The sequence below is a fragment of the Alligator mississippiensis genome, chromosome 5, assembly GCF_030867095.1.
Source record: "Alligator mississippiensis isolate rAllMis1 chromosome 5, rAllMis1, whole genome shotgun sequence".
Taxonomy (NCBI): Eukaryota; Metazoa; Chordata; order Crocodylia; family Alligatoridae; genus Alligator; species Alligator mississippiensis.
The window spans coordinates 90391613-90415795 of NC_081828.1; positions in this window are offsets into that span (position 1 = coordinate 90391613).

Sequence of the window (24183 nt, forward strand, 5' to 3'; positions counted from 1 at the left end):
ACCTTTTCCAGTAGCTATCCAGAGGCAAATACAAGATTTTTTGAAAAAAACTGTGTTGAATACTAGTGTCTAGAAAAGCATTCCTTCTGATAGAAGCAAGGAAATTATCATGTTAAGGTACATACAGACATTGCATATAGGTTGATCTAATTAGGTTGGTCTAAATGCCCATCTGTGCAGATGTTTAGGGGGTTTAATGCAGGGCAAAAATGAAGGACCCAATCTAAGCTAGTTCACCTGAAGAGGTAAACTAATTTAGATAGAAAACGGGTTATTCCAGTTAATGTTTTGAGTACGTGCCCAGGGCTGGGAAAACCCAATCAATTGCCCTAACACTGAGTCTGCACTCTTCTCCCTCTCTCCTGGAAAGGCAACACCCACCCCCGATGGACCTGCCAGCCTCTCCATCTCTGGTTCTGCTAACCCTCTCTCCCCCTGCAGACCTGCTAACCCCTCCCAGATACCACCCACCCCTCCCTGCATTCCAAGTTACTTACACCAGGTTCCTCACATGGCTCCTGGCGCAGCCAAATGTCTGTACATGCTCCCAGTCTACATTCACACAGCTGAAAGTGTGTGGGGCAAATATCTGTATGCACCCTTAAAGACAATCATGATTTGTTAATGACTGTATATATACTCCTTCAAGCATACTCATTTGTGGCCAACATTTGGGCAGTGAGTGACTTGCTGCTTTGCAAATTACTTGGAATTGGTTGACTATGAAAGACACTAGACAGTGATTATTCTAACTTACTACTTTAATTGCTCCCCAATCACTGCTAAGTTTTTCTGCTGAAACCTTTTATTATATTTGTAATATCTGTTCTTTAACCTTAATGCTTAATGGCGTTGTCTGTCCTCTGTAAGTTTTTCTAAGTGAGGTCTGCTTCTGCTGTGTACATAATTGATACTTAAATGATTGAAGATAAATAGACAGGAAAATGGTATCCATTCCAAATGCATCCAAAGAGAACACATGGTGAAGAAAATAAAAAGATTCTGAAAATTCTTATACCACCTTACTATGTTTGCAATTCACTGTTCTTTCCTGTTAGAAACATCATTTTCTAAACACTTGTATCAGTTACTGCATGATATCTTATACTTTACTGCTTACAATTTATATTACCGTGGTGCCAAGGCTTCGGTAGCTTTGATCTCAGGCTTCTGGGTGCTGTATAAACATAGGAAATGATAGTCTTTGCCCCAAGGAACTTACAACCTAAAGGCAAAACAAGTAAATGAGGCAAACAAGGAGATTTGGAATGAGCTGTTTTTTTGAAAGTTACTTACATTCTAAAAAAAAAGAGCTAAATTGAAGATTTTTTTTGCTTCAAGTCAAAAGAATATTTCATTTGACACAGATTTTTGTTGATAGTTTGCTTGGTGGGAAAACTGGAAAAAAAAATGTTTTAGGTCAACCAAAACTGATTTTTTTTCTCTATCTCTTTTTCATTCGACCAGTGTATAAAAAAAAAATCAATTATTCACTCACAGCTCTGTTGGTGAAATACAGTACTATAAATGTTGTCAGACACCTACGCCATTATGTAAAAGAGACTTACTGTGTGATTTCTCATTTCATGTCAAGTGATGACACAGCTGAGAAACTAAGATATATGAGTGAGCAGTACATCTTTGATCTATATCATTTTTCAAGCAAAATATAAGGCAAAAACCCTATATCAAACAGAACTTTACTCCCCCAAAGTACTGCAGTATCAGATAATTCAGTGTTAATAATGGAATAAGCTCTCTTTATATGTAATAAAGTTTCCTACCTGATCTCTTTTTGCCCTCCCCTTCTTCATTTTTTCATTTTGTTTCAAGTGAGCTGTCCTTTAAGGTTACTTGCTCAACCTGTTTCTTAATATCCCTTGAATTTACACTAAAGTCTACATCCCAATCTCAAATCAAGTACTTATAAATCTTTCCCATCAGATGAATTCATAAAAATGTAATTACATCAGGGCTGACTAATGCGCCTAACTGCCTTTCTTCCCTTGAAGCTGAATTTCTCTCTGATAAGCTACTGTTGGTATTCCTGAAATAGAAATTGAATTGGAAAATGACTGTTGCTGTTTTTCTGGCTACGATACTGCAGTGGGTAAATTTTCCTGTACTCATCAAAGAGTCTTAAACCACTACCAATTTTTAATGCAGTCAACATTTACAAGATTTCCTTACCATAAATCAAACTAAGCAATGATATTTCAATCAACATCTTAATCTGGATGCCACACTAAGAGGAGCAGCATGAAATTTGGGCCGACAAGAAACATTTAAATTCTGTAATATCGTAGAACACTGTCATTTGTCTTAACTTTCTTGTTCCTAGTTATTACCCTCAAAGATTGATCGTTCATTGACCCATTCAGAACAAGTTCTCTTGACGTGCTCTGCTCCCAGTAAAAACTGCGACAAGACAAATTCCATTTTAGAGCTGTTTTGACAGATTCAGGAATACCATTATGGTAAAATTCTCTCTCTAGTTAATTAAATAACTTTCCTCTGATTTTTTTTCACCCAAAAGACATGCATTTTCTTGAAACCTGCTTTGTGATTTTATCAACAATGTCCAATCATACAAATAACAATAATATACATTCAACACATTGTAGTGTGCCAGTATGCTATATGGGGTTTATATCTACATGGTACAATATAGTGCTGTGGAGAGAGAGCTGAAATAGCGTTTTTTGTGGTAGCTCAGGTAGCAGAAGCAATCTAGCTACTGGGAAGCTAGCCCAGGCAGTACACTAATATAGTTTTATATATTGCTTCTATTACTTGATCTAAGTCATTTGGTGGGTGGATCTAGAGAAGTTTATTTGCAGAAGCAACAGATGATGACTTAGTGGTTTTGTCCCTAGCCAAGGACCTGAGAGACCTTGGTTCAACTCTTTGTTATACCACATACTTCCTGCATGATGCTAGAAAATAACTTCCCTTCTATAGGCCTCAGCGCTCAATTTTGAAAGGGTTACTAGCAATTCCCTCCCTCGGGTAACTGCCATGAGACTGAAGATATTGAAGGATTATGGGTTGTCCAGAAAACTAAATTTATTACCATGCCATTAAAACTAAGTGAAAAGGCACAAATGGAAGTTAGTTATCAATGTTTTGATTTATCACCTGTTATTGCAAACAAAGCAAAAAAAAAAAAATGTCTCTATAATCATCTCAAGTCACTTTCCTCCCTAAGGTAGAATTTAGTTTTATATAGCGGGGAAGCCTATCCTCAGGTGGTGGAAGGGAAACCTCTATAAGTATCTCACTCTAGACAGGTCCACTGCTCTAAATACCCTACATAAAGGTTTCTTGCATGTGATGATACCCCATCTTTTTTTTTTTTTCCTTTGACAATCTATCAAAATGATCTGCTACCCTTCAGCTGTAATGAAGATGTTCTCAGGAATTTCTTTATTGTAGTCAAGGGCATTAATGTGATATCATCATGTCAGAACATCTAATAATTATCTTCTTTCAATGCATTTGTCCTAATCACTGTCACATCAAGAAATGATAGTTATTATATTTGTCACATATATCTTCTAAATAGATTTTTGGGGGAACACAATAAATAAAGCAATCCTTGTTTTGTATGCTAGGTCTTACTCCCATGGAAGCTGCTGGGTTTCTTTATTTTTATTTTTAATTTTTATTGACTTTTTATACAAAACAAAAATCAGAAAACACACACATACACACACACATATACCCACACACATCAAACTGAACTCTGTCACAGACAATAAGCAATAAAAAGGAAAAAAGAAAAAGGAGGAAAGAGAGAAGGACAGAAGAAGAAAGAAGCTGCTTTTTTTACATTCTTGCTAAGTGTTCAGCAGGAGCAGACTCAGTTCTTCAGTCCTCACCCATGTGAATTTTGAAATCTAGAAGAGTTTTCAGGAGGTGGGGCTTTGGTGTTCAGCACTGAGTCCCTCTACTTCTGTAGTGATGATGCAGACATAACTGTAATGTTCCATAGATACAACTTGACTCCAGGATATACCTAAGGCAATACATGCAAAAACTGCAGGATTTACCATTATTATGTATTTCTAAGAAGGGAATTTCATTAACACTAGAAATTAAATTAAAGGTTCCAGTAAGAAGCCTAGGAATGTACACCATAGTCTTTGTTGAAGTTTGAATTTTTTAACTGCATTGAATCAGAATCTAAAACAAAGTTCATCCAACTCTAATTAACCACCGTCATGATGTTTCAGCTCTAAAAGAAAATAACACATGTATTAAGTTTTTCCTGAGCTCTGAAATTTGGAAACAGATTTAGACATATGCCCATAATCAGGCCCAATAATCTTTTTGGTTCTGTTTTGGGTTTTTTTGTCTATTTGTTTGTTTGTTTTGGTTTGGTTTGTTTGGTAGCAGTGTCCAAAAGAATTAAAACCAAAGGACAAGGAACAATTATTGTCATCTTCTCTAAGTGGAATCTCCCAAGGTTACTATCACTGGGAAATAATACTCTGAATAATGATATATTATACCATGTATAAGTGAAGTGACACCTTTTACAGATACATGACAAAGCACTGGTGCTAATCTTGGATAATAAAATTAATTATACATGCCTGAAATAGAGTCATAGAATCACAGAATCATAGAAAATTTGGTTTGGAAGGGACCTCAGGAGGTCATCAAGTTCAACCCGTTGCTCAAAGCAGGACCACCTAAAACTATATATCCCCAACACAGATCAAGACAAATCTCCCAATTGCATTATAGATAGGCACAGGAGGAATACCAGCCCACCAACAATCAGCACCGACCTAGTAAAGGGACACTTGGAGGGGCTGGATGTGTTTAAGTCAGCAGGCCCGGATGATCTTCATCCGAGGGTGCTGAAGGAATTGGCCGGTGTTATAGTAGAGCCACTGTCATGGTGCTCAGGTCAGGTCCCAGAGGACTGGAAAAGGGCCAATGTGGTCCCTATTTTCAAGAAGGGGAGGGAGAAGAATCCAGGTAATTATAGGCCAGTTAGTCTCACCTCTGTCGTTGGGAAAACTTTTGAAAAAATTATAAAGGATCACATTTGTGGGAGCCTAGCAGGAAAAATAATGCCAAAGGGCAACCAGCATGGCTTCATAGCAGTAGATCCTATCTGACTAATCTTGTTTCTTTTCATGACCAGGTCACAAATGCTTAAATGCAGGAGTCGAGGTAGATGTCATCTACTTGGATTTTAAGAAGCCTTTGATATGGTATCTCATCCTATTCTGTTAAACAAATTGAGCAGCTGTGACATAGAGGATAACACAGTCAAGTGGGTGGCAAATTGGATTAAGGGTCGCACCCAGAGTGTGGTGGTGGACAGGTCGGTATTGACCTCGAAAGTTGTGGACATCGGGGTCCCCCAAGGCTTAGTCCTTTGACCTGTGCTATTCAGTGTCTTCTTCAGTGACTTGGATGAGGATGTGGAGAGCACTCTGTCAAAATTTGCAAATGACATGAAATTATGGGGTAAAGTAAACACACCAGTGGGAAGGAATCAAATCCAGGCGGACCTGGAGAGGTTGGAAAAGTGGACAGAAAAAAATAGGATGCAGTTCAACAAAGACAAGTGCAAAGTGCTGCACTCAGGGAAAAGGAATCACCAACACACCTATAGGCTAAGGGATGACTTTCTCAGTGGCACAGTGGCAGCAAGGGATCTGGGAGTCATAGTTGACTCCTAGATAAATATGAGCCATCAATTTGATGAAGTAATCAGGAGGGTGAATAGGGCTGTGTGAAACAGCACCATTTTATTTCAACTTCTGTTTCACCATTTTGAAGGGACAGTGTCTCATTTCATCATTTCATTTCATTTTGAAGCACTGTTCCATTTCATTTCGTTGAAACTGTTTGCTATTTCGACGCATTTCAACATTTCACCCATAGGCTATAATGGGGAATCAAGAAAATGCCTATAACTTTGTCATTTCTTGCCTGATTCAGATGAGAATTGCAGGGATGGTAGCCCCATCTGAGGGCATGAGGCTTGCTGAGCTTCAAGGAACTAGGTGCAGGGGTTTCTGGGAAACTGCACCTCAAACTGCCAAAAGTAAAACATGTCACTTGCCAGTAGCAGCAGGCTCCTGACATCCCACGTACAGATCTGGAAGCGCAACAATAAACTGCAGTCAGACACAAGCATGCAGGTGAACAGAATCCCTCTGAATCCAGCTGGGTGTCCAACTGACACCCTCATGGGCCAGCATTCAGTTCATAAGGGCACGTCTGAGTCAAACTGGAACATTCAGCCTGTACAAGTTGATCCTCTTATGTGTTTCAAACTCAGCACGTCCCAATCTTTGGCCTCTGGATGAGCAGACCCCACAGTATTTTTGGACTTCACAGGGATCTTTAGCTTAGGTAAAAGAAGCATTGCTACAGAGCACGGGAGAAAAGAGAAGCAGAGAAGGAAAAATATACCCAGTTACTACCAGTTTGACTACAAAAGTTATTTATTGCTAAGTATATGAAATATATAATGTCTTTTATTAGACCAACCCAAATGGTTGGAGAATAGTTATTAAGCAAGCTTTCGGGTTCAAAAACCCTTCGTCAGGCTAAAGAAGCTTCAGCAGTTGTTGTGTGCTCTTCCTGACGAAGGGTTTTTGAACCCGAAAGCTTGCTTAATAACTATTCTCCAACCATTTGGGTTGGTCTAATAAAAGATATCAAATTCACCCAAGGAACCTTGTCTGCCTATGTCCTTAGACCAACACGGCTACAACCCAAACCCCTGAAATATATAATGGTACTAATAGTAATAGACATGCAAAAGAAAAACAAACACAAACAATTACAATACTACCCTGGTTTCACTAAGTATTTGGAGAAATTTAGCTCAAGCTTAACTGATACAGTTCAGGTTCAGAAATGTATGCCTAGAGTGAAAAGAGAAAGAGAAAGCTGGAATCTCACCAGTCCAAGGTACTCGGGCTGCAGAGCTGACAGGCACAGTCCTTGAAGGGAGATGATCTGTTCTTCCAGCATCCCAAGAACAACAGGGGATGGTGTCAGCACAGGAGTTTTTCTTCTTTTCTTTCTTTCTTTCTTTCTTTCTTTCTTTTGAAGCACCCACACTTTTTACAGATTTTTATACCCTCACTTCAGCTGCTTCGAAGCATCCTCAATTGTGTAAATCATTGTCTTTTCTATTGACAAGGGGTTATCTGGTTTGGAACATCTCAAGAAACTGATTGATAATCAGGAAACACATAATGTTAGGGAGTTACCAGATACTTGGGAGCCAGCTTGAAATTCCTATGGATAGCAGATATACTGATGGGATATCTCATGGTTTCTTCAGAAACAATAGATAGCTTGCAGCATCAGGATTTTGGATTTTTACTTGTTGTGCACAAGCCTCAGCTTAGCATGACTTTTCCAGATCTTACTATAGTCTTTTAACAGACTTAAGATAATTATTGGGATGCTCATAACCTTTTGTGGAGAGGACTCCCACCAGTTGTCTTGGGAAAAGTATGACAACATCTGTGATTTAGGGCTCCAACGGGCTGGACGCTGTGATGAACCCTTAACCATTGTTCAAATGTTGCCCATACCCTCTCTGACTCGGTCTCTTGCCTCAGCATTCCCTAACCCGGCAACCGAGTTTTAGTCAATCAAGTTTAAATAGGACTCCCATAGTGGGACTGGGGAGTGTACGGCCCGAGATGCCTATTAAACTTAGAGGTGTGTGTGTGTTTCGGGGGGGGGGGGGGAAAGTCGTTAGTAAATCCAGATTAGAACTGGTCTGATAAATGCTGAGCTGGGTGTGTGTGAACATGGGTTGATTAGCATTTGGAGCACAGACTCCCTATAATGCAGTGCTCCCCTACTTCTCTGGTCCCAGAATTCACTGCAGTCTCTGCTTCAGGCTTTCTGTTCTCCATTTCTCATGTAAATGAATGGTCATCTGGTTCCATCTCAAATGCAAATGAGACCTAGGGCAGTTGTTTCACTCTTGTCACCCTTATCTGGAGGGTCTTAGGTGTGTCTCTCACTGCATCTTAATCAGTTTCATTTATGTAGAGGAGGGGAGGGGGGGGGGCGAGTCAGACAGACTGCATGCTGTGCCAGGCTTCCCAAGAACACACAGCTGAGACATAACAGTGCTGGGAGGGTAGGTTGAGCTCTGTGGGGCTGATGGAGCTGCTCTGAGTGCAGCCCTAGCTCTCCCCACCTTTTGCCACTGGGTTGCACTCTGAGCAGCTCCGCCAGCCCCATGGAGCTCAACCTGGTGGCAAGAGGTGGTGGGAAAGTAAATAGCAGAGCCATTCGGAGTGCAGCCCTGGCTAGCACAGCCCAGTGGCAGGAGGCTCCACAGCCCCATGGAGCTGAGCATGGTGGCGGAAGGCTGGGGACAGCCATTGTCCAGGGCTGTGCTACAAGTGGCTCTGCCACTGGCTTTCCTCTGGCTTCCACCACCAGGCTCAGCTTCATGGGGCTGCAGAGCCTTCAGCCACCAGGCTGGTCTCAACAGGGCTGCATTCAGAGCCAGGTCTGCACTTCAAGTGGCTCCACCAGCCCCCTGGAGCTCATCCCAGTAGTGGGAGATGGTTGGAGAGCCAGTGGAGGAGCTACTCCAAGCATAGCCCTGGCTCCGAGTGCAGCCCTGGCCAGTGGCTCTAAACTGTCTCCCACCACCAGGATCAACTCTGTGGGGCTGTTGGAGCTGCTTGGAGTGCAGCCTGGTGACAGGAGGTGGGGGAGAGGCAGGACTGCACTCTGAATGGCTCTTCCAGCCCCATGGAGCTCAGCCCAGCAGCAAGAGACAGTGGGGAGCCACGGCTATGCTCTGAGCAGCTCTTCCAGCCCCAAAGAGCTGAGCCCAGTGGCAGGAGGCAGCAGGAGATCTAGTGGCAGAGCCAGTCAGAGCGCAGCCCTGGGGAGAACAGCATGGCAGCAGGAGGCTGTGCAGCCGCATGGAGCTGAGCCTGGCAGCAGGAGGTGGGGGAGAGCCACTGACCAGGGTTGCATTCAGAGTGGCTTCAGTCCTGGCTTTCCCACTGCCTCCCATCACTGGGTTGAGCTCTGTGGGGCTTGCAGAGGCACTCAGAGGGCAGCCCTGGCTCTCCCCCACCTCCCGCTGCCACTGGGCTGCTTCAAAATTAAAAATTTTTCAAAACTTTTGAAATGTTTTGAGTGCCCTCATTTCATTTTGAAGCTGTTTTGAAGCCTTTTGTTTCATTTCAATTTCATTGTTTCGAGCTTGAAACATGTCAATACAGCTTCATAAAGAAACACCAATCAAAATTTTGCATAGCCCTAAAGGATAACCACACTCTATCATGCATTAGCAGGTACATCATGAAAAGGTCCAGGGAGGTGATACTTCCTCTCTACATGGCATTGGTCAGGCTGCAGTTGGAGTACTGCGTCCAGTTCTGGGTGCCAAACTTCAAGAGGGATGTGGATAACCTTGAGAGGGTTCAGAGGAGGGCCACTCGTATGGTTAGGGGTCTGCAGGTTGTTACTAGATTTGCCCATTTCTTTGGGGTGTGCTCATTTATTAGGGATACATTTCTAGGGTCTTGGTAATTCTGTCAATGGGCTGCTTGTGTTGTGTTTCTATACGGAGCTGTATCTCTCCCTTCTGCAATTCCTTACCCCCAATGGAGCTATCTTGCAGGACTCAGTTTCAATGAGGCTGGGTTCCTCCAGTCACCAAATCAGTCATACACACAAACACACACAGATTAACGTGGCATGCCTGACCTGGATGGGTTGATCAGAATGGACAGGATGACACCCTCACATGCCAAGAATCAGTTCATCAGAGCAACAATAAACTGTAGTCAGACACAAGCACACAGGTGAACAGAATACCTCTGAATCTGGCTGGGTGTCTGGCTGACACCCTCATGGGCCAGCATTCAGTTCATTAGGGCATGTTTGAGTCAAACTGGAACAATCAGCCCGTACAAGCTGATCCCCTTATGTGTTTCAAACTCAGCACATCCCAATCTTTAGCCTCTTGATGAGCAGACCCCACTGTATTTTTCGGCTTCACAGGGATTTTTAGCTTAGATAAAAGAAGTGGGGAAGGAGAAGTAGAGAAGGAAAAATGTACCCAGTTACTACTAGTTTGACTATAAACGTTATTTATTGCTAAGTATATGAAATCTATAATAGTACTAGTAGTAATAGACATGCAAAAGAAAAACAAACACAAACAATTACAATACTACCCTGGTTTCACTAAGTATTTGGGGAAACTTAGCTCAAGTTTAACTAATACAGTTCAGGTTCAGAAATTTATGCCTAGAGAGAAAAGAGAGAGCGAGCCCTGGGATCTCACCAGTCCAAGGTACTCGGGTTGCAAAGCTGACAGGTAAAATTCGTAGCACAATCCTTTAAGGGAGATGATATGTTTCCTCCAGCCTCTCAAGAAGAACAGTGGATAGTATCAGAGAGATTTTTTTCTTCTTGAAGCACACACACTGCTGCTTTTTTACAGATTTTTATACCCTCAGTTCAGCTTCTTCAAAGCATTCTTAATAGTGTAAATTATTGTCTTTTCTATTGACAAGGGGTTATCTGGTTTGGAACATCTCAAGAAACTGACTGATAATCAGGAAACACATAAGGTTAGGGAGTAACCAGATACTTGGGAGCCAGCTTGAAATTCCTATGGATAGCAGATGTACTGATGGGATATCTCATGGTTTCTTCAGAAACAATAGATAGCTTGCAGCATCAGGGTTTTGGATTTTTACTTGTTTTGAACAAGCCTCAACTTAGCATGACTTTTCCAGATCTTACTATAGTCTTTTAAAAGACCAGGGAGTGTACGGCCCAAGATGCCTATTAAACTTAGAGGTGTGTGTGTCGGGGGGAAGTCCTTTGTAAGTCCAGGTTAGAATTGGTGTGATAAATGCTGAGCTGGGTGTGTGTAAAAATGGGTTGATTAGCATTTGGAGCACAGATTCCCCATCATGCAGTGCTCCCCTGCTTCTCTGATCTCAGAATTCACTGAAGTCTCTGCTTCAGGCTTTCTGTTGTCCATCTCCCATGTAAATGAGTTGTCATCTGGTTCCATCTCGGATGCAAATGAGACCTAGGGCAGTTGTTTCACTTTTGTCACCCTTATCTGGAGGGTCTTAGGTGCGTCTCTCACTGCATCTTAATCAGTTTCATTTAGGTGTGTGGGGGGGGGGGGGTTCTTTGTGAGTCAGACAGACTGTGTCCTGTGTCAGGGTTCCCCATGACCACAGAGCTGAGACGTAACAAGGTAAGGCCCTACGAGAAGAGACTGAGGGACCTGGATCTCTTCAGCCTCCACAAGAGAAGGCTGAGAGGGGATCTTGTGGCTGTTTACAAATTCATTGGGGGAAAAAGGGGGCAGCAAGAAATAGGACATGCTCTGTTTACCAGGGCACCCCTTGGAATAATCAGGAACAATGGCCAGAAACTGACAGAGAGCAGAGTTAGGTTGGACATCAGGAACAACTTCTTTATGATAAGGGTTGCCAGAATCTGGAATGGTCTTCCAAGGGAGGTGGTGCTCTCCCCTACCTTAGGGGTCTTTAGAAGGAGACTGGACAAGCACCTGGCTGGGGTAATATGACCCCAGCCCTCTTTCTGCCCTGGGCAGGGGGTCAGACTCGATGATCTATTGAGGTCCCTTCTGACCCTAAGAACTATGAAACTATATCATCCCAGGCAAGGCTCTGTCTACCCATCTTAAAAACCTCCAAGGATGGAGATTCCTGACCCTCTCTGAGTAACATGTTCTAGTGCTTTATCATATGCCTAGTGAGAAAGGGTTTCCTTATATCAACCTAAACTTCCCTTGCAGCAACTGGAGATCATTCCTCCTTGTTCTGTCATCTGCCATCACTGAGAACAGTCTTGCTCTATCCCCTTTGGAACAACCCTTCAGGTATTTAAGACTGTTCTCAACTCCCCCTCAGTCTTCTCTTCTGCAGACTAAATAAACCCAGTTCCCTCTGCCTTCCTTCATAAGTCACATGCTCCAGCCCTCTAACCATTTTTCTTGCCTTCCACTGGACTCTTTCAATTTGTCCACATCCTTTCTGTAGTGGGAGGGAGGGGTGCAAAACTGACACTTTACTCCAGATGTGGCCTCACCAGTGCCAAATAGAGGGGAATAATTACTTCTCTCTTTCTTCTGGCAGTGCTCCTACTATTTCAGCCCAGTATGGTGGTAGCCTTCTTCACAACAAGGGCATGCTGTTGGCGCATATTCAGCTTATTGTCCACTCTAACCCCTAAGTTCTTTTCTGCAGTTGATTCCCAGCCTATGTACATGGGATTGTTCTGTCCTAAGTTTGGTACTTTGCACTTGTCCTTGTTGATCCTCATGAGATTTCTTTTGGTCCAATCCTGAAATTTGTTGAGGTCTCTCTGAATCTTCCAGTGCATCTACCCCTAGCTTATGTCAATAAACACTTTCTTTCTCTGTTTATTATTTTCTATTTTTGATTTTCTTCAGTTACAGCTTACTATTTGAGCTAGGGTATTGTGTGCAGATCATTTTCACTAAAGCATGGACATCTTGAAATTTTCATATCTTGTGGCTCTGAACTGTGTCAGTTTTTTAGTAAAGGAAAAAGAGAGCGTCCAGCACAGGACCACAATTGCTTTTCTGTTTTTATTAAAGCTCTTTTATTAGTATAAGAAGGAAATGAGTCTTTCTATGATCCTTTTCCATTCTCACTCTACAGGCTTAAATTTGATCACATAAAGCTAGGAATCCTAATCTACATTATAGCATTCACATGACCATTTCCAAGATGGGTAAATGCTGAATTAAAGCTCCAAGCATGTCTAAACAAAGTACCTGTTTAAGTTCTGATTCCTTCTATCTTCAAAAAGAATTACACAATACAAAAAATTACTTCAGATAGCATGAACTTCTGTAGGTGAGGAGTTCTATTGTCAAGGTCATGTCCTTGCATTTACAGATATTTGAAATCGTGATGAATTTAAAAATAATGTAATTGATTGATAATAGAAATTTTAGCTTCCTCAATGTTTAGTACTTTCACTATCTAGTGCTACAGACCTGTGTATTTATGTAATCTGTATTATTTAATACTGCACTACTATTATTCTATTGTAGTATCAGAGTGTCTTAGTACTGTCTGAGGAATATTACTTTAATGTTAAAAAACCAAGAGAGTAACATGAGAAGTGAAAGAATTCCAGTGCTCAGATATAAAAGCTTTGATAGCATTCACCAGTTTGACTATCCTTTTGAGATGATAAAACAAAAAACCCTTTAATTACCATAATTTCAAAATTGTACATAAAATGTGAATTTTAACAAGCACAGATTTCAATAGCCCTGTTTTGGGCAATGGGTTTTCAGTTGTATGCTGTTTCTTTGTTTCTCTTTGTATTTTGTCTTTTTTAAATCCCCAGATACATCTGTCTAGAATTTTAAAAAGACAAGGTTTGTTTTGTTCTAGAGAAATTCACAGATATAAGTCATGAACCAGTGTAATGCAGATAAACCAATTAAAACCAAAGTTAAATGATTTATATTTGATATTCATTTTATAGTGATCAAAATTTACCAGTTTATTCCTAAAACATTAATTGTTTGATGTGTGATTAGGGAGCTGTTATACAACTACAATCCTTTTTGAAATGAAGCTGTACATTTAGGCATGCCAAAAGCTTAATCAGAGAAGAAGTGATTTGTAAAAGGATTACATTTAAACTCACAAGAGAAGCCCTGTGTACATGGTAAGGAGTGAGAACTACAGTTTTGCTTAATTCATGTAAGAACTAAAAAGGAATTTTTCCTTGAAAGCAACATTACAGAAACAGTGTGAGCAGCTGAGCTGTGAGCAGCCAGTGTTTAAAGTCCAGTTGTTTTGTTGGTGGTGGTGGGTTTTTTTCCCCTCTTTTATCCCACTTTTTTTCATTTCAGACTGGAGTTCCCTAAAGTAATGAATAAATCAGAGCTAAGATAGCTCCTGGACAATTTTGTTACTTCAAAGAGGAAACAAGCGAAGTTTTTTTCAGACTGAACTGTTTTTTCGCCTTTTGAATAAGTTGCACCAAAACCCAAGTAGTACCAGTATTTCAGATAATAGTTTCTTTTGGTATTTTTATATAAAATTTAAAAGAGAGAGTGATAGAGAAAACTTAGTAAATGACTATTACTTCATAGGCATGAAAAGAGTTTTAAGTGACTTGAAAAAACTAATCTGGAAAACCTAAACCTTTCCTCTCCCCTTGTGACAAGATATTTATTAGAATTTGCAGATTCATTGGAATCTGACAGGGCTGCACTGTGAGCACTTCTACTATGGCCTCAAACTTACAAGCTGTAGGTTGTCAACTGTATAACTTAGGACTCACACCATCTCACCCTAGCTCCCAAGACCTAAACAATAAACATATCCTGATAAATATGTGTTTAGCTCATAGACTATTTATTGTCTAGGAAAGGCCATAATCCACACAAATCTCATGGTCAAATAGGTGGAAACTTTGCTACAGGGACCAAAAATTAAAACAGTTTCTAATCTTTTTTTTAATTTTTTTTAAAAAGTTTTTGTTCAGATTTTTGAGCTTGGTGTAAGAGGCAATAGCTCTACAGAGCAGATGATGCCATGGTTGAGGGACCTGAAAATAGAAATTGGCACTTTTCTATCAGTTCGCTTCATTTTTCATTTCTATGAAAAAAATTCAAGGCCTCAATGCAAAACTGTTCTGATTTGTCATAACTACACAAAACATTATTCCTTTCCCTGGTCAGACTGGTTTTGTGATTTTTGCACACAGAAGATTAAAAGCGCATAGCCAAGTCTGTTGTGATTGAAATTTTCTCTGCATAGCTTTCTGTCCTCTCCCGTCCATGTCCTATTCTTAATGAACCTGCCTGCAATCTTGTTAGCTTTTCACATCTCATACATTGCTCTTACATTGAATGATGGAATCCTAAAAATGTTAACAGGCTGATGCTGTCCGATTCCACTGATGAAAATAAAGGCTGTCATTTATGAAAGAGTTATAAAACATGAAAATGAGTAATGAGCCCTATTTCACAACTTTAGGTCATTCTCCAGAGAATGAAACAAGAAACAGAAATGTTGGAAGCTAGAGTGTAGGCTTGATGAGTGTTGGTTTTGGGTTTTTCTGCTGAACTGTATGGGCAGGAAGCACAATAGGGACTTAGCACAGTAGGCACCCAAACCCAAATCACCCACTGACTTCAGAATTTTCATGACTAAGGATTGAAGAAATGAACCTTATCTCTCTGCACATTGTAGCAGGAATAGAATTGGTCCTCTCAGATTATTAATAATACTAGCATGAGTTACATTTTAATTCGCTAAGAAAAATCAATAACCTTTTATATAGGTACTCTCAAACAAATAAATTAACTGTTTGGTAAGGCAGAAGTGAGTAGGAGAGGATGGATTAAGGAGGAGAACTGCCAAGAACAAAAAAATACAAGTAGGGAATGGGTGTGAGATAAAGAAAGTACGAGCGAAGAAGAAAACAGGCCAGGGCAAATAAAATTGAGATGGAGTACAAGGGGGAAAAAAGAAAAAAACACATAGCTCTGTGATCTCTGTCAGAAACATCTGCATAGAAAAGAAATGTGATTAGAAAAACTGAGCAAAGAAGGAATACTAAAAGTAAGGGGTGGGGAAATTAATTTAGGATTTATTTCAATACAAATTTTGCTAGAGAAAAACAAATATTAGCGTTCCTCAATTTTTGGAAGGGGCAGAGGGTCTCCTTAGGGCCTGAATGTGATGGAGAGGTGACTGTATGAGTCTTCTGTCCCTTCAGACTATACATAGAAGAGAGTAGCTTGGCTTTGCATCTATACATTGCAGCCATTTTTAAAAAGTGTTTACATTTGGTACTTGCTGAGAATGAGATGAATGATTTTTTGGAGCCCAATATTTTTTGCAAATCCACCTTGGTGCTTTAATAGACTCTAATTTTCCCATTTTAAGTGCCATTGTTGCCAGCACTTAGGACTTGTATCTTATATCCATTTTCTTTGTTTTATGGTCCAGTTCCAGGGAACATACGGTTATTTGGAATTATCAGTTTTAATTTAAAAAAAAAACACCCCACATATCAAGATCTCTTATTTGTGTAAAGAAGTGTGAAAAGGAGAATCTCAAAAACCCAAAAAAACAGAAGGCCAAAAGAAAACTTTTATTTTAAAACAAGCAAACAAAAAAAAAAACACACTCATTATTTTAAAGCTAGCTTTGTGAATTTGGGATTCTGCTTCATGATTTTTGAATCTCTTCAGTTGACAATACTGAAGCTACCCTAAACAAATACTGGCTTTTTATTTATGTTCTTTTAAACAAACAAATACTTTCTGGAAGTATTCTAAATTGCCAAATCCATACAATTTGCTAGGGTAGGACCATAGACCCCACATTTAAATCTGTATCAACACTCCATGGCCTCTATGTTTTATTTTCATGGGTACTGGCCTGTTTAATGGTAACTGTCACAACCCAAGGGTGTGATTTTTTGTTTTGTGTGTGCTTTGGTGCCACTGAATTATTTTCCCGCCAATTTGTAGCTTTCTTTGCAGTGTGCATTTCTTCTTTGCAGTTAAGAAATGCTCGTTGCAAAGAGTTCCCGCCATTTGTATGATAATTCGAGCCCCATTATTGGCTCATGTGAAATTATTCACACGTGGCGGCTAGTGATTGGCTTGCTAGCCGTATAAAAAGCTTAAGTGGTTTCCACCCAAGTTGGAGGACTCCATGGACACCAGGAGGAGGGATCTTCATGCTGTGTGAAGATCTCTAAGCACTGCAGAGCCTATCGGACCCAGCTCATTTCAAGCAGGGAACAGAGGTCTGATCAGCCTCTAGCCTCTCCCCGTCGCCGTTCGCAATCCTCGACGTATCCCTTTCCCTGCACGCAAAAGGATCCACGGAGCCTCAACCACTCCGTGGGAGAGACCCGAGCTTGTCATAGTCCTCAAACGAGGATTTAATTGGAGCTGTGCCTGGAAACTGTCCAGCGTACGCCGCGACCATCTTTGGTGTAAGTAAATAATCTTGAATCAACCACTAAGCGTCCGTGACTAATTCTAGCGCGTCGCCTGTTTTCTGCGATCCAGTGTGCCCGGGCTGCTGGCCACAGTCCGCGGTGCACAAAAAGGGCCCCGGATCGCTCCCTGCCCGCACAGTAACAAAAAGGCAGATCTTTAAAAGCACAAAATTTCTTAGGTGCTTAACTCATGCAAATTTTAAGTGAAAGTTCATTACCTAACTGTTATTTGTATCTTTAAAAATCTTCCTCATAACGTTAATCTGCAGCTTTTATTTTCCCAGTCGCTTGTATTTTCTGGATTAATGAGGTGCATGTAGGAATTGATACTAATGTGGTGATCTATTCCTGGGCTTTCTTTTCTTTTTTTTTTTCCTGAGCAGCCTTAAGAACAGCAGCATGCCTTTGTAGCTTCATTGCTCTCAATTTTTTTTTCAATTTGTGGCTGTTGCTTTACTTTTCTTCATGTCTTGTCTGTCACGTAAATAGCATCCTTTAGTGAATCACCTTTCACAAGGCTGACAGTAGAAGCATCTTCATATCAATTTTGACAAGCTGAGACAGCATTTTTCTTTAAGATAGTATCTCAACATTTCTGAATACTCCAGCATGCAGAGACTTCATATTCAAAGTGTAGCTGTGTACATAAAAAAGGATGTTAGTTTCTATGTCACATTTGTACATTAGCACTTCTACAGAGTCAGCAGGGGTGAAGGACATGAGTGGAAATAAAGAAGAGACAGTCCAAACTGAAAACTTAAACATTTGTCTTTTTTTGGTATGTCCCAATTAAAACAAAAATCACCTTCTTTGTTTGGACTAGTAGTCTCATACAGTCTTGTTTGAAATTCATTTTGAAGGCCTCTAGAAACTTCTGTCCTCCTTAGTGCTTTCCATAGAACTTATAAGTTGGGAGGATTGTCAGATAGAAAGTGCATCCTTCAGCAACTCTACCCTGAGGACATGTCTTTTTTCCCTTTAAGATGAGTTGCAAGTAAGTAATTGTCTGGTTTCAGTAGTGGTTAGCTATTGACTTGAGTCATGGAGTCAAAAACCACAACTTACCCCTGGTAAAATTGTGAAAAGCTTGTCAGTTTCATATGAATGTTTTGTTTGATAATTATTTGCATAGATTTTCTTTCCAAAATATTTTTTGAGCCTGAGGTTCTAATGAATCCTCTACCTTGATGTGGAAGGAAGTTTCACTGTGTTTGCATAAAGAAATGATGTAAATTCACAAATTATGAAGTATTAACAACTCTTGTGATTCTTGTCATATTTAACATTTCATTTAAAGACCTAGTTCCAAGAATTAATTCATTAAACTTCTTGCAATATTTAGAAAGAGCCCTAGCTGTGTTATTTCATGAATTCTGAGTTGGAAAACCTCTGCTGATTCTCTTTCATGTTAACACTGATTCATAGGTGTCTCTTTAGTTTGGTTGCATTCATGCCATCATTTGAAAGAAAGTTCAGGCGTTGACCACATTTCAGGGACACACAGAAACTTCTTAAAATTTGGGATATTTTCTATTTTTTTCTTATAGCGCATGTGTCAAAAAGAAATCGTGTGTTCATTTTTAACTGGCCGTAAGCACTTTTGGTTCCAAGACTTAGAAAATGATCTATGTTTGATAAAAGATGATCATAGTCAATCATACTATCTTGAGATACAGTCGTCTTAAGAGCAATATGAGAGCAGATTGCAGATCTGGTACTATCACAAAACAATCTTAGGGCTTAGAATGCAGATCTGATTGAAAACTTACCCCTTTTCCCCTGCCTGTGACAAAAGTGAAGAATTTTCCTGTAGGAGGAATAGTAATAATTAAAAAAACCCAAACAAACAAAAAAATCTGACTCAGTGGCTATGGTGGATGGAAGGGAGATTTCCCATCAATTGCTGAATAGTAATAGGATTGTATGAGTGTAGCAGAACATATTTGGTCTGCAGAACCTTTTTATGCCAGTTAAGATGTATAAGAAGGGAGGAGCTCAGGTTTGATGCATGGTACACATGTTGAGTTTGCAGGGCTCACACTTAGGGACACTGTTAAAAAATGAGACTTGAGGTTGCAGAAGGAAGTGCAGCTTCCCACTGCAAATGAGACCACTTTGCAGGAAGTGTTCTGAGTTACAACGATCCCCCAGACAAAACAGAAGTTCACGGTTGGCTCCAGGAGGGAGGGGAATCTAGCTGCTGGCTGCATCCTGTAGCCAGTTTCCCCTAGCAACAGTCTCTCCTCCCTCCATTTTTTTTTCCAAATGAAAGAGGGGAAAGGGAGGAGAGGGAGCTTATTTTAGGGGTTCCCCAACTGGCCCTGGAGGGTAGGGTGGGTAAACTGGAACCCCCCACCACCTCACCTGCCAACACTGGTAGGGGAACCCCTAGGACAAGCTCCCTCTCCTCCCTTTGCTCCCATTCTGAAAACTGTGAGAGGCTGGCAGGCAGTACAAACAGAAAAGGCTTTGTTTTGAAACATCTTCATCTGACCTGTCATGAAATGAGGGTTCATATTTTCACCCTATTGGTCATTTTAAGAGGTCTGCAGCTGTGCACTTGTGTTTGGTCATACCTATAGACCACTTTCTATGATGAGATTGGGGGAGGGGAGGCAGAATTGTGACTTCTGTCTGTGCCCTAAATGATTTCAAGAAGTCACTGCCTCATTTGACTCGGAGAACCTCACTGTACCTAACTTTACAATACATTATCTTTTTGTGAGGCAGGAAAATAGTCACAATTCAAGAATCTCTTTCACCTCTTTGGTCTCTTTGTGTATGGTTTCAAGTATTTGGTCTTTTATTTTTATTTTTGTTTTAATTTTTTCCAAGATGGAAGCATGAAATTCTGCCACTGTCAAGCTTGCAATCTGGGCTGTGTTATCAAAAAAAGCAAGCTTTAAGTACACTGACTAGTCCAGCTGGGCTTTGAGACCTGTTGTTCCTGTCATCCTCTAGGAGTCTGGGATGAAAGGATTTCAGGGTATGTCTACACCACAGTGGTAGTGTTTCCTGGCCAGACTGTTCCTGAATATTTCCTAAATATGATCCTGCAAGCATGTTCCAGACCTGGAAATATGCTGGTGGAGATGTTCCAGGACATCCCTCTGTGATTGCTTTTGAGACCTTGGTCTGTTGTATTCTTGAGAACAGTTTCTATTATATTTCTGGATTTTGAGCACATGTTTGCATCTCATGCATAGGCTATGGTCAAGATCATCTCAGTCAATCCATGCTGGAGACATGCCTTCATTCACCAGTTCAGCTTTCCATAAAATAAATGTTGTGTTTATCAAGAAGTATAATATTTCTTAATATTATAAAAAGAGGAAAAATAAAACAACTAAGAGCCTACATGATATTGCATATACACTGATCAGGAGGGGTGCTGGGTTGCCTCAGCCTTGTCTAGGTACTCAATCAGCTTCCACTATTTAAAAATAAATCAAGCCCACAAGTCATACTCTTTTAAACCATTATAGTAATTTATGTACTTCTCTTATAAAAATATATGGTAAGCTAGGACTGAAAAACAGAATTTGGAAATGTTATTCATCAATGCCAATCTTAATTATTTCTAGCAATCTGCCTAGGTCTTGATATGGTAATTATTCCTGTTAGAAAGTGTTCATTTGGACATTGATGAGGAACCATAGGCCACTATGAGTTATCTAAATAGACAAGGAGCATTCATCCATGACGATTGTGCAGTGGGGTTTTAGACAAAAGGAACAGTTGTACTATAGAGCTAAGACTGTGGAAACTTAATAATATTTCAGATTATACCCTTAAATTATCATATATTAGTGTTTATAATGAGAATACATAATATTTCCTTTCACAAGAATTTTAGAGGGTCAGTTCCCTGAAGTATTTTATGCTATTTATTAGGGCTGTGCGAAACAGCACCATTTTGTTTCCACTTCCCTTTCACCGTTTCAAAGGGACAGTGTTTTGTTTCACTGTTTCAAACAGCTTTTCCATTCAGTTTCATTGCAACTGTTTCACTGTTTTGATGCATTTTGCCCGTAGGCTATAATGGGGAATCAAGAAAATGCCTATAACTTTGTAATTTCTTGCCTGATTCAGATGAAAATTGCAGGAATGGTAGCCCCTCAAACTGTTCAAAGCAAAACTAGTATCACTTGCTGGCAGCAGCAGCATGCTGTCATCCCACATGCAGATCTGGGTGCCCGCTCCCCATGGGAGGAATCTGATACAGCCCTGCAGCCCTCCTGGAGGGTTTGGGCCCCTGGATCTGCTTGTGAGATGACACCAGGCTGCCAATGCCAGCTGAGGCCAGCACCAGGACTGGGTTCTTCCCAGTGCTCGGCACAGGCTGCACCAGGCAGACTTGGAAGCTAGTGCTGGCCCTAGCTAGCAGCAGCATGCTGCAGAGCATGTGGATGAGAACAAGTGAGTGCAGAGATTTAATTAAAAAAATAAATAAATACAAATAAAAGCCCTGCACTCACTCTGGCAGTGGCAGTTGCGGCCTCTGGGCACTCATGGCAGAGCCTCCCCATGCATCACGGGACTGCAGGGCACAGCGGGGATCAATGCCCTCCCTCCCCCACCTGGCATTGTCTAGGAGCTGGGGTGGCTCCACATGTCAGCTGGAGCTCACAGTTCAATTCCCCAGCTGTCTGATCATTCCACCAGCTCTTCTTGAGGTGTGCAGCCCCCAGATCTGTGTGGCGTTTCAGCAGGTTGCTGCCACTGACTGGGGAAATAGCCCAGAGCTGCCGCCACCACCATCAACAGCTGGCAGCAGCAGACTGTTGTCATCCTGCATCATTCAGGGGCCTGTGCCCCTGGGAAGAGCTGGAGGAAAGATTGGGGAGCTGGAAAATCAAACCAGGAACTGAGGGAATGTTCAGGGACCTGAACAAGGACATTCTTCCAGCCCCTGGCTCAATTGCCCAGCTCGATTACCCCAACTCTCTGATCATCCCCCCAGCTCTTCCTGTGGGACACAGGCCCCCGGATCTCTAGATGGGTTTCAGCAGGATGCTGCTGCAGGCTGGGGCCAGTGGCAGTGCTGCAGTCTTCCCGGTGCTTGGCGCAGGCTGCGCTGGGTGGCTGCCACTGGCCCCAGCCTGCAGCAGCAGCCTGCTGGAATCCTACGTGCAGATTGGGGGACCATGGCCTCCCTCTCCTTAGTTTCTGTTTAGCAGCAAGCAAGCCCATCTTCAAAACTCAAAATGTTTTTAAAGTTTCAAAACGTTTTGAGTGCCCTTATTTCATCTTGAAGCTGTTTTGAAGCCTTTTGTTTCATTTTGCTTTTGCTGTTTCAGGCTCAAAATGCATCCAAACAGGTTTGGAACAAAACGCTCATCAAAATTTCACACAGCCCTACTATTTAGTAGTAGTATTTATATTCTGGGACACAATGGGCTAAATGTTTTCCAAAAAATAGATGTCAGACACTCTGCTTCCATGGGAAATCTATGGATCTCAAATTGAAAAGAGATCAAAGAAGAGATGAGACCCTTTTCATGTTCCTGACAGAATGCTCTGGGCAAACTTTGCTAAGAAAAACTTTATAGTTTAGTCTCTGAATTCTCACATCATCCAGGTCTTTGCTCATGGGATTTTCCATCTGGTTTACTGTTTTCATGGCAGTGATGGGACTCCTAAGATAGAAATATATGTTTATGAACATTTTCAAATATTTGTAGCTCTTTTTACTTCACACAGTTCAAAATATATTCATTTCTCCTCTCTCATGACATTCACTCACATTTTTAACCATCATTTGTAGTGTTTTTTGCTGGAAAATATTCATTTCTGTAACTGAACTTTTCAATAGTAATTTTGTAAAATGATTACAATAACAAAAAATGAAAAAAAAATGAAATGTAAGAAAAACTAAAAAAAATTTGAATTTCTTAGTAAAGAGAGTGACAAAAATAGTCCCATATTGATAAAAGTGATTATTTGGTTAATTATGTGGGCTACCTATTTATGAATGGGTATAAAGATGTAGGCTACCCAATTGCTATCTCATGATTGCACAAATGCTTTCCAACCCTGTCTTAATGGGGATTTGTCTGATACTGGGGCCAGGACATCTAGCTTTTAGGATTTTGAAGCAGGTAGAAGAGCAAGTGCTCACATCCTAGTAATGAGCACAGAGCCAGGGTGGTAGGAGGAATAAAATTACTTTCTTTCCTGTGGCAATCATTTCAAGACCAAACCAGTTGCACTGAGAGAGAGAGAGAGAGACGGAGAGAAAAATATTAATGGTATACTTGAGGGCACCCCCATTAAGGGACACAGTATATCAAGAGTAAAGCGGGATTAATCTATGCAATGGTCTAGTGCTGTAAGACAAGGATCTCATTCCCCTACCTGCCCTTGCAGGATTTAAGCATTCTAGTTGCACTTTGAGCAGCTAATAGTGGAGTCAGTAGCACTGGTAAAATGACATATATGGATGAACAGAAGAGAAAAAAACCCAGTTAGGTCTGTCTGGAACTATAGAGGCTTGGAGAAATGCTAACAAGCACCTGAGCCTTTGAACCAAAGGAAAGGATGGGATTGTAGGATTAAGGAGACACTGGGCACATCCACATGTGCATATTAATGCAACAAAATAAACTCCAGTGCTTATCTACACATGCACTTGGGACGGCAGCATACTGAGCGAGGTTGGAGCAGCCCCAGTTGTCAGGGGGCCTAGGGGGCCCTGCCAGCCCAGGGCTGTTCCAACCAGCTCAATGTGCTGTGGAGGGGCTGAGTGGGACACAAGGGTGCTCAAGGGTGGGGCTACCCAGCAGGCAGCCAGCCCCCACACTGAAGCACCCTCATGCCCCAGCCAGCCTCATCAGCATCATCTCTGTGTGTGTTGCCATGGTATAAAAAAACCCCACAGCAAAATAATACTTGTATTTAAAAGTACTAACCTGCTGCAGAGTGTATTAGTTTTCTCCAGACTAATAGCTCTGCATGTGTAGACACTAAAACATTTCCTGCATAGCTAATTAGTCTATTCCATAGTGTATATGCACTTACTTAGGTGTTACTTAAACACCTTTTGAGTGTGTTCTGTTGTTATCAATTTTTAATCTTTGACCCCCTTAACTTTAACCCATTTTTATTGTTTTATGCTGTTCTTACAATCATGATTATTATTTCTAA